This window comes from Gopherus flavomarginatus, chromosome 1 (assembly GCF_025201925.1).
Source record: "Gopherus flavomarginatus isolate rGopFla2 chromosome 1, rGopFla2.mat.asm, whole genome shotgun sequence".
Lineage (NCBI taxonomy): Eukaryota > Metazoa > Chordata > Testudines > Testudinidae > Gopherus > Gopherus flavomarginatus.
Window position 1 is genome coordinate 314,253,349 of NC_066617.1, and position 10,638 is coordinate 314,263,986.

A 10,638-nucleotide genomic window follows, 5' to 3' on the forward strand; every position below is an offset into this window, starting at 1 on the left:
GATCATACAGAAGATGGACCAGGCATATTTGGTTTACCCTATGTCTATTTTTAATATATAGTCTCTCCCATTTGGTCTTAACACTACACCTTTTAGAGAGCAAACAACCCAGAGGGGTGCTGAAGATGTATTTGTTAACCTGAATGATTTTATTTGCACACATAAAGAGTACCCAGAGTTTTCAGAAATGTTTAGAAAGTAATTTTTACTGTATGCAGAGGAGCTCATCTTAAAAGGTCTGACAGTATGTGCTGCTTTGCATGGTAGAGAGAGAGGTTTTCGGTAGTGAAGCAGGATTAGAGTTCTAAAGAGAAGAAATATAAGTGTAATGCAGAACTGCAGGAACGCAGCCAGTTCCTACACTGAAATAGATTTTATCTGAAATTCCTAAAAGGTTTTGCAGAAATAACTACTTTGATCACATCACCAGAGGGATCTTTGCTTATTCTGCAGCAAATTCTAGTCTTTCAAGAGGTTCAGATGTGATGCCTTAAATATGCAACTTTAAAACCACAGAGCCAAATAATCCAGTTGTTTCCATATATGACAATGGTCTTTGTATTTAGACACCAAAAGGGCTTGACAACCCCTGGCAGGTGGAAGTAACAAATTAAAAGCAAGAGGCCCAGATCCTTACTTCATTCAGTGTTACAATGCCTAGTCCCTAGGAGTTGGACTGCTAAGCACTAGAGTTTTCAGCTCCAGGGTAGCTGTCCAGGCTCCCCATACAATGCAGGGGAGGAGGGGAGTGGGAAGAGGAGACATGCCTAAGTGACCGCTTTGGTGCGCCTCACTCATGAGTATCCCACCACTCAGGAACCTCAGTTGTGAATCCTCTCCTAGAGTTAGACCCCTAATCAAGATCAGCTGTTTAGGTAGCCCATGTCCTAGCAACCAAAAATGTCCGTATGTGTCTGTCTCTCTCTGGGTATGTCTACACTACGAGATTATTCCGATTTTACATTAACTGGTTTTGTAAAACAGATTGTATAAAGTTGAGTGCACACAGCCACACTAAGCACATTAATTCGGTGGTGTGCATCCATGGTCCGAGGCTAGCGTCCATTTCCGGAGCGATGCACTGTGGGTAGCTATTCTGTAGCTATCCCATAGTTCCCGCAGTCTCCCCCGCCCCTTGGAATTCTGGGTTGAGATCCCAGTGCCTGATGGGGCAAAAATCATTGTCAAGGGTGGTTCTGGATAAATGTCGTCACTCATTCCTTCCTCCGGGAAAACAACGGCAGACAATCATTTTGCGCCCTTTTTCCCTGGATTGCCCTGGCAGACACCATAGCATGGCAACCATGGAGCCCATTCAGCTTTTTTTTAACTGTCACAGTATGTGTACTGGATGCCACTAACAGAGGCGTTACTGGAGCACTACACAGCAGCATTCGTTTGCTTTTGCATGATAGCAGAGACGGTTATCAGTCGTTTTGTACCGTCTGCTGCCATTGTAAATTGGCAGTAAGATGACGGTTATCTGTCGTTCTGTACTGTCTGCTGCTATCATGGGTGCCCCTGGCTGAGGTCGGCCGGGGGCGCAAAGGCAAAACTGGGAATGACGCCCCGAGTCAATCCCTCCTTTATGGTTTCTAAAAATAGTCAGTCCTGCCTAGAATATGGGGCAAGTGTACTAGAGAACCAGTGTATCAGAGAGCACAGCTGCTCTGTGTCAGATCCCGCAGAAATGATGAGCTGCATGCCATTCACAGGGGGTGCCGCTGCAACAACCCCACCTGTTGCTTCCCTCCTCCCCCAGCCTTCCCGGGCTACCGTGGCAGTGCCCCCCCCCCCAATTTGTGTTATGAAGTTATAAAGAATGCAGGAATAAGAAACAGTGACTTGTTAGTGAGATAAAATGAGGGGGAGGCAGCCTCCCGCCGCTATGACAGTCCAGGCAGGACATTAAGCAGTGCAGAGGAGAGGAGCCCAGCATCCCGCTGCTATGATAGTCCAGGCAGTACAGAATTTTTTCTTTACACAGGAATGGAAGGGGGCTGATGGAGCTCAGCCCCCAGTTGCTATGATGAGGACGGTTACCAGCCATTCTGTCCAATCTACTGGGAATGACCAGGAATCATTCCTATTTTTACCCAGGTGCCCCCGGCCAGCCTCACCTGAGGCCAGCCAGGAGCACTCACGGGCTGATGGTGACGACAGATAGCAGTCATATTGTACCGTCTGCCACCAGGAAGGGGAGAAGAGCGGATACTGCTCTTCACTGCTGCAGCATCGCGTCTACCACCAGCATTCAGTAGACATAGGGTGACATTGAAAAAAGTCAAGAAACGATTTCTTTCCCTTTTCTTTCACGTGGTGGGGGGAGGGAGTAAATTGACGAGCTATGCCCTGAACCATGCCGGACAATGTGTTTGAACCTACAGGCACTGGGAGCTCAGCCAAGAATGCAATTAGTTTTCGGAGACTGCTGTGGACTGTGTGATAGCTGGAGTCCTCAGTATCCCTTCCCTCCCTCCATGAGCGTCCATTTGATTCTTTGGCTTTCCGTTACGCTTGTCACACAGCACTGTGTAGCCTGGAGATTTTTTTCAAACGCTTTGGCATTTCGTCTTCTGTAACGGAGCTCTGACAGAACAGATTTGTCTCCCCATACTGCGATCAGATCCAGTATCTCCCGTATGGTCCATGCTGGAGCTCTTTTTGGATTTGGGACTGCATCGCCACCCGTGCTGATCGGAGCTCCACGCTGGGCAAACAGGAAATGAAATTCAAAAGTTCGCGGGGCTTTTCCTGTTTACCTGGCCACTGCATCTGAGTTCAGATTGCTGTCCAGAGCAGTCACATTGGTGCACTGTGGGATACCGCCCGGAGGCCAATACCGTCGATTTGCGGCCACACTAACCCTAATCCGATATGGTAATACCGATTTTAGCGCTACTCCTCTCGTTGGGGAGGAGTACAGAAACTGATTTAAAGAGCCTTTTATATCAATATAAAGAGCCTCATAGTGTGGACGGGTGCGCCGTTAAATTGGTTTAATGCTGCTAAAATCGGTTTAAACGCGTAGTGTAGACCAGGCCTCTGACTCCTGTTCCAGCTTGATACCTCTCATGCTGTCCCTGCATCTCCCTGTGCTATGCTGTCTCTTGCACAAGCCCTCTGCTGCCACCTACTGCATGGTGGCCTGTGGGTGCTGGCAGGTAACAGGTATTGGTTGTACTCAGTAGTGCAAGTAGGGTGGTACTGTCCAGTACACAGTACCAGCAAGAGATTTTTAGGGTGTATGGGGTACCGAAAAGACTTGGGGCTAGCTCCCCTGCTCAAGGGGTAGGGTGGGGCGGGGCTTTGCTCTAAACGGCTAGGGAGGGCATTCATTCTTTATATGGCTTTAACAGCACAATTTATATGCTAACAAACATAAAGAAAGCCTTTAATTTTGTTAGCATATGTATTGTGCTGTTAAATTGGCCAGGAGTCCTCAAGAGGGTAGGGATGGGGGACAGAAGGTGTTGAAACAGTGTTTTTCTTATTCTGTTTCTCCCCATTGGTCTGAATTATCCATGACATTCATACTGCATCACATCAAGTCCAAATCATTAGAGGAATGCCTCTGCTTGCACTGACCAGAGGATGTTTGGATTCTGATGGTAGCCCAGTTGTGCAACCTGACAGGAATCCAGTGTTGTGGCCAGTGTACATAGAATTCTTCTTTGCAGCCAAACTAGTCTAACATGCATGTTACTAACTGGAACTGGAGCAGCAAAACAAAGAAAACCAATGCCTCACTTTCCAGATTTGTGGGTGAGCGAGCTCTAAGTGAGGATTACAATGCCTGACACTGATGACCTTAAACCAGCTGCCTCAGGAATCTGCCAAGAACTTTGCTGAAAATATGTTCCTCATCTTAGCAACGGAGCTAAGACTTATCACACATCTGCCCGCCTTTATTCAAATGACGCTCCTTCTGATCTGACAGCTCAGGCATTGTCAGTTTCTTCTAGAACTATTTACAAACTTAGAACCTAATCCTGTAAACCCTTAGGCCTGTTCTACTCTATAGGGTTAGATCGAATTTAGCCGCGTTAGGTCGATTTTAAAAATGACCCCGTCCACAAAACGAACCCCATTCCATCAACCTAAAGGGCTCTTAAAATTGACTTCTGTACTTCTCCTCAGTAAGGGGAGTAGTGCTAAAATCAACCTTGCTGTGTTGAATTTGGGGTAATGGGGATGCAAATTGACGGTATTGGCCTCCGGAAGCTATCCCAGAGTGCTCCATTGTGACCGCTCTGGACAGCACTTTGAACTCCAATGCACTAGCCAGGTACATAGGAAAAGCCCCAGGAACTTTTCAATTTCACTTCCTGTTTGGTCAGCGTGGCAAACTCGGCAGCACAGGTGACCATGCAGTCCCAGAATCACAAACAAGCTCCAGCATGGACTGAAAGGGAGACACTGGATCTGATTGCTGTATGGGAGAAGAATCTGTGCAAGCAGAACTCTGATCCAAAAGAAGAAATGCAAATATATTTGCCAAAATCTCACTAGGCATGTTAGACAGAGGCTACACCAGGGACACACAGCAGTGCCACATGAAAGTTAAGGAGCTCAGGCAAGCCTACCAAAAGACAAAGAAGCAAATGGTTGCTTCGGGTCAGAGCCTCATACATGCCGTTTATATGAACAGCGGCATGCCATTTGGGAGGGAGGGGACCCTACCACTATCCCACCACTCCTTGTGGACACCTGCAAGGGGAGAGTCTCATGGAACACAGAGGAAGATTTTGTGGAGGAGGAGGAGAATGCACAACAGGCAAGCGGTGAATACATTCTCCTCGGTAGCCAGGAACTTTTCATCACCCTGGAGCCAATACCCTCCCAAGGCAGGATCCCCAACCCTGAAGCCAGAGAAGGCACCTCTGGTGAGTGCACATTTGTAACTACAGTACAGGTTTTAAAAGCTATAGTGTTCATGGTCACCTGGTTGAAATAGTGGAATTTTTGTAAGGGAACAATAAAAGGACCCCATTCATGCTGGGCTGTTTGCACTAGCAACAGAAGGCTGTCATTCAAACAGTTTGATGTTTATTGTAGTCACACTAAAAAATGTGGCCTTGTCCTTCCCTCCTCCCCCACCCTACCCGGGCTACCTTGCCTGTTATCTAATTTTTTTTAATAAAGAAAGAATGCATGGTTTCAAAACAATAGCTACTTTATTTTGAAGGTGGGAGGGTGGTTGGCTTACAGGGAATTAAAATCAACAAAGGGGGGTGGGTTTGCATCAAGGAGAAACACACACACAATTGTCACACCAAAGCCTGGCCAGTCATGAAACTGGTTTTCAAAGCCTCTCTGATGTGCAGCACGCCTCGCTGTGCTCTTCTAATAGCCCTGGTGTCTGGCTACTCAAAATCAGATGCCAGGTGATTTGCCTCAGCCTCCCACCCCGCCATAAACATATCCCCCTTACTCTCACAGATATTATGGAACATGCAACAAGCAGCAATAATAATGGAAACGTTGGTTGCGCTGAGGTCTGACCTAGTCAGCAAACAGCACCAGCGAGCTTTTAAATGTCCAAAGGCGCATTCTACCACCATTCTGCACTTGCTCAGCCTATAGTTGAACTGCTCCTTACTACTGTTCAGGCTGCCTGTGTAAGGCTTCATGAGCCATGGGAGCAAGGGTTAGGCTGGGTACCCAAGGATAACTATTGGCATTTCAACATCCCCAATGGTAACTTTGTGGTCTGGGAAGTAAGTCCCTTCTTGCAGCTGCTCGAAAAGCCCGGAGTTCCTAAAGATGCAAGCGTTGTGCACTTTTCCCAGCCATCCCAGGTTGATGTTGGTGAAACATCCCTTGTGATCCACCAGTGCTTACAGCACCATTGAGAAGCATCCCTTGCGGTTTATGTACTGGTTGGCAAGGTGGTCCGGTGCCAAGATGAGGATATGCGTTCTATCGCTCCACAACAGTTAGGGAACCCCATTGCAGCAAAGCCATCCACTATGACCTGCACATTTCCCAGCGTCACTACCCTTGATAACAGAATGTCAATGATTGCACTGGCTACTTGGATCACAGCAGCCCCCACAGTAGATTTGCCCACTCCAAATTGATTCCCGACTGACCAGTAGGAGTCAGGCATTGCAAGCTTCCACAGGGCTATCGCCACTTGCTTCTCAACTGTCAGGGCAACACTCATCTTGGTATTCCTGCGCTTCAGGGTGGGGGAAAGCAACTCAGAGTTCCAGAAAAGTGGCCTTATGCATGCGAAAGTTTCGCAGCCACTGTGAATCATCCCATACCCGCAACACTATGCAGTCCCACCACTCTGTGCTTGTTTGCCTGGCCCAGAATTGGTGTTCCAAATGTATCCACCAGCCCCACTGTCACCATGATGTCCCAACTGCCACAGCCTGTGCTTTCAGGAACATATGTGTCCATGTCCTCATCAAAATCCTCTTCATTCTGCCATCTCTTAGTCCAGTTCTGCATATACTCCTGGATAATGTGTAAGGTGTTTACAATGCTCACAACAGCAGCAGTGTAACATTCCAATAAGCCACATATAATACATTAGAGTTTAGAACCACTTCTGCAGCATTAGTCATCAGATGGCAACTGCCTCTTTTAAAGAGGGACAATTTAAAAGTTTAAGATCTATTTAACTGATGTGATAAATAGTGGATAGTTTTAATTTGACACATTACACTTTTTACACTCAACTGCTTACTATCTTTGAGTTGCCTGGAGGGATCAGAACAGTTTCTATTATTAATATAGGGGGGCAGGTTTTCAGTAATACAATTTTATTTCCCAGAGTATTTCCTTTTTCAAGGTAGATAGAGAAATAATAGTTTTACTGACTGCTCCTGTGGATCAATAGGAGCAAGCTCAGACCTTGTTTCTCTCCATCATTGGTAAAGAACTGATGCAGCAATAATGTCAGATGATTTGTTAGCACTAATTGTCATATTTTGCTGCACATTTCCCAAGTGCAGCTACATTTGTCTTAGGAAATTAATTTACCTTTATTTCTCTGATTTGGGCTCTGTCAGTTACTCATGCTATTACTTCAGTAGTTTACTGTGAAGTGTGAAAGTTCAGTATATTTTAAGACCATATTCTCAGCTCAGTACTGGCTTCCATAGTCTCAACTAAGTACTGTTGTTCTTTTATTAAGTAGGTCACATAATGTACAGAGAAGACTGGATTTAAAATTATCTGCCCGGAGAGAGGACCTCTATAAACAAAAACCTCCACCGGGAGTCTCCTGCCCTAAACTAGCAGGCTTAGCCATTTGGCATAGCTAGTCCTCACCTAGAGAGTCCTAAATCATCCATACCACTGAAGTCAATCAGAGTGCAGTCTGGCAGGGAGAAGACTGCATGATCAGCCCTTTATTCATTATTACCTCTCAAAACAATAGCCAACAATTGTTTCTTATAATTTAGTACTTAACTTATAGTTCCCCCTGGTGGTCCTTCACATCACTACAAAAAACACTTTAAAAGGGACTGGGAGGCGTTTTTTTGTGCCAACATAAAGTAAGCTACAGAAATGTGAGAAGCATAAGCAAAGAAATAAGAAAACTCAGCATGTACTTTTGTTCCCCAAAATTAAAGTGAATTACTAGTCACATATAGTACAAATATTTCTTTTTTAGACAGTCCATTTAATGTTCCATAGGCCATACTGGTTTAAAAAAAATGTGTTTTTGGTGGAAGTGAAGGTAACTATAACACATTTTTTTAAATATAACAAATGAAAGAAAGGGGAAGTTGATAGTACTAAATATAAATCAGAAGCTAGGACTTGCAGAAATTTGATAAGGAAACAAAGGGACACAAGGTGAAAACTATGGCCAGTAAAGTTAAGGACAACAAGGAGGAGCTTTTTAAGTATATAAGCAACAAAAAGACCTCTAACAATGGTATTAGTTGATTACTAGATGGAAATGGTAGAATTACCCATACTGATGCACAAAAAGCAGAAGTGTTCAATACATATTTTTGTTTTGTATTTGGGGAAAAAACAGATGATGCAGTCATATCATATGGTAACACACTTTCCATTCCACCTGTGTCTCAGGAGGATATTAAATAGAAGCTACTAAAGTTAAACATTTTAAATCAGCAGGTCCAGATAATTGACATCCAACAGTTTTTAAAGAGCTGGCCGATGAGCTCACTGGACCATTAACTCTCATTTTCAATAAGTCTTTGAACACTGGGGAAGTTCCAGAACATTGGAAGAAAGCTAATATTGTGCCAAACAATATAGAAGTGTAAATGGGATAACCCAGGTAATTATAGGCCTGTTAGTTTGATGCTGATCCTGGCTGGGCAAGATAATGGAGCAACTGATATAGTATTTATAAAGAATTAAAAGGAAGGTAATATAAATAATGCCAATCAACATGGAAAATAGATCCTGTCAAACTAACTTGATATCTCTTTTTGATTCAATTACAAGTTTGGTTGATAAAGGTAATAGTGTTTATGTAATATGCATAGATTTCTATAAAGCATTTAACTTGGTACCACATAACAGTTTAAGTAAAAAACTAGAAAGATATAAAATTAACAGAGCACACATTAAATGGATTAAAAGCTGGTTAACTGACAGGTCTCAAAATATAACTGTAAATGAGGAATCATCATTGAATGGGTGTGTTTCTAGTAGGAACCTGTAGGATCAGTTCTTGGCTCTATACTATTTAGCATTTTTATCAATGACGTGGGAGAAAACATAAAATCACCAAGTGTACTCCAGCCCCCTAATCATTTTTGTTGCCTTCTGCTGGACTCTTTCCCATATTTCCACATCCTTCCTGTAGTGTGGGGCCCAAAACTGGACACACTACTCCAGGTGAGGCCTCACCAATGCCGAATAGAGGGGAATGATCACGTCCCTCAATCTGCTGGCAATGCCCTTACGTATACAGCCAAAAATGCCTTTAACCTTCTTGGCAACAAGGGCACACTCTTGACTCATATCCAGCTTCTTGTCCACTGTAACCCCTAGGTCTTTTTCTGCAGAACTGCCGCCTAGCCACTCGGTTCCTGGTCTGTAGCAGTGCATGGGATTCTTCCATCCTTAGTGCAGGACTCTGCACTTGTCCTTGTTGAACCTCATCAGATTTCTTTTGGCCCAATCCTCTAATTTGTCTAGGTCCCTCTGTATCCTATCTCTACCCTCCAGCATCTACCACTCCTCCCAGTTTAGTGTCATCTGAAAACTTGCTGAGGGTTCAGTCCATGTCATCCTCCAGATCATTAATGAAGATATTGAACAAAACTGGCCCCAGGACTGACCCTTGAGGCACTCCGCTTGATACCAGCTGCCAACTAGACATGGAGCCATTGATCACTACCTGTTGAGACTGATGATCTAGCCAGCTTTCTATCCACCTTATAGTCCATTCATCCAGCCCATACTTCTTTAACTTGCTGGCAAAAACACTGTGGGAGACCTTATCAAAAGCTTTGCTAAAGTCAAGGAATAACACATCCACTTCTTTCCCCTCATCCACAGAGCCAGTTATCTCATCACAGAAGACAGTTAGATTAGTCAGGCATGACTTGCCGTTGGTGAATCCATGCTGACTTCCTGATCACTTTCCTCTCCTCGAAGTGCTTCAGAATAAACATACACAAGAGGGGACTCCTATCTAGGAAGCAGTGACTCTGAAAAAGATTTTGAGGTCATGGTGGGAATCAGCTGAACATGACAGCTCACAGTGACATGCTGTGGCCAAAAGGACTAGTGCATTCTTTGGATTATGTGATGTAGTGTCCATCCCACACAGGACTGGAAGGGGTTAATGTGGGTAGGTAGGCCTATTAACACCACAGGTTGCACCTGCAGGGAGAGTCAGGGAACAAACATTCATTACAACCAGGTTTAGCTCTGCAGGAATAGATGAGGCTCCCATTAAGCCAGGAAGCTGGCAACAGATGGGGGTTGCTGCTGGGAAAGGGCACTCACTCTTTGGGAGAAGGGAAATGTGTTTGGGGCCTATAAACAGATTTAGCCCATGGTTACTCCCTGGGAGGAGGGAGTAGAGAGGCTGGCAAACCCCCGAGTGGGGGAGTGCTGGGATGGGAAGCAGCCCGGAGAGTAAGCAGTAAGGTTGGGGACTGAGCAGACTTTGGCTGCTCGGTTGAGGGTCCTGGACTGGAACCCAGAGTAGAGAGCGGGCCCAGGTTCCCCCACCCACCACTGGGGAAGTGCTGCCCTGCTGGTGCCAAACTGGAAGACTGTTCAAGTCACTGTGGGAGTGACACAAGATTTGAGAGACTGAACCCCAGAAGTGGGAAACATATAGTAACCGCCAAAGGGCTGAGTCACTGTAACACAGTAGGAAGAGGGGCAGACTGACCGGGGAATGTTGTCTAGTTTTGCTGGGATTGTTTGCATGGGGGATGGGAGAGCAGGGGATGACTCCACTTGAGTGAGGATACCTGAGCTGTGAGGGGGTTGGACCCAGGTGACACCTTTGCCCGAGAAACTGGACAAAGGCGGGGGGAGGAGCTGGGGGGAGAAGGAGTGAGACTGCTGCAGTTGAGTTTCAGTCTTAGGCTGGCTAGGGAATCATAGGGAACCCCAAGGTTGGGGTGTAAGCTCCCTACTCCCCAGAAGGACCTGACTGAGGGGTCCTGTTTATGC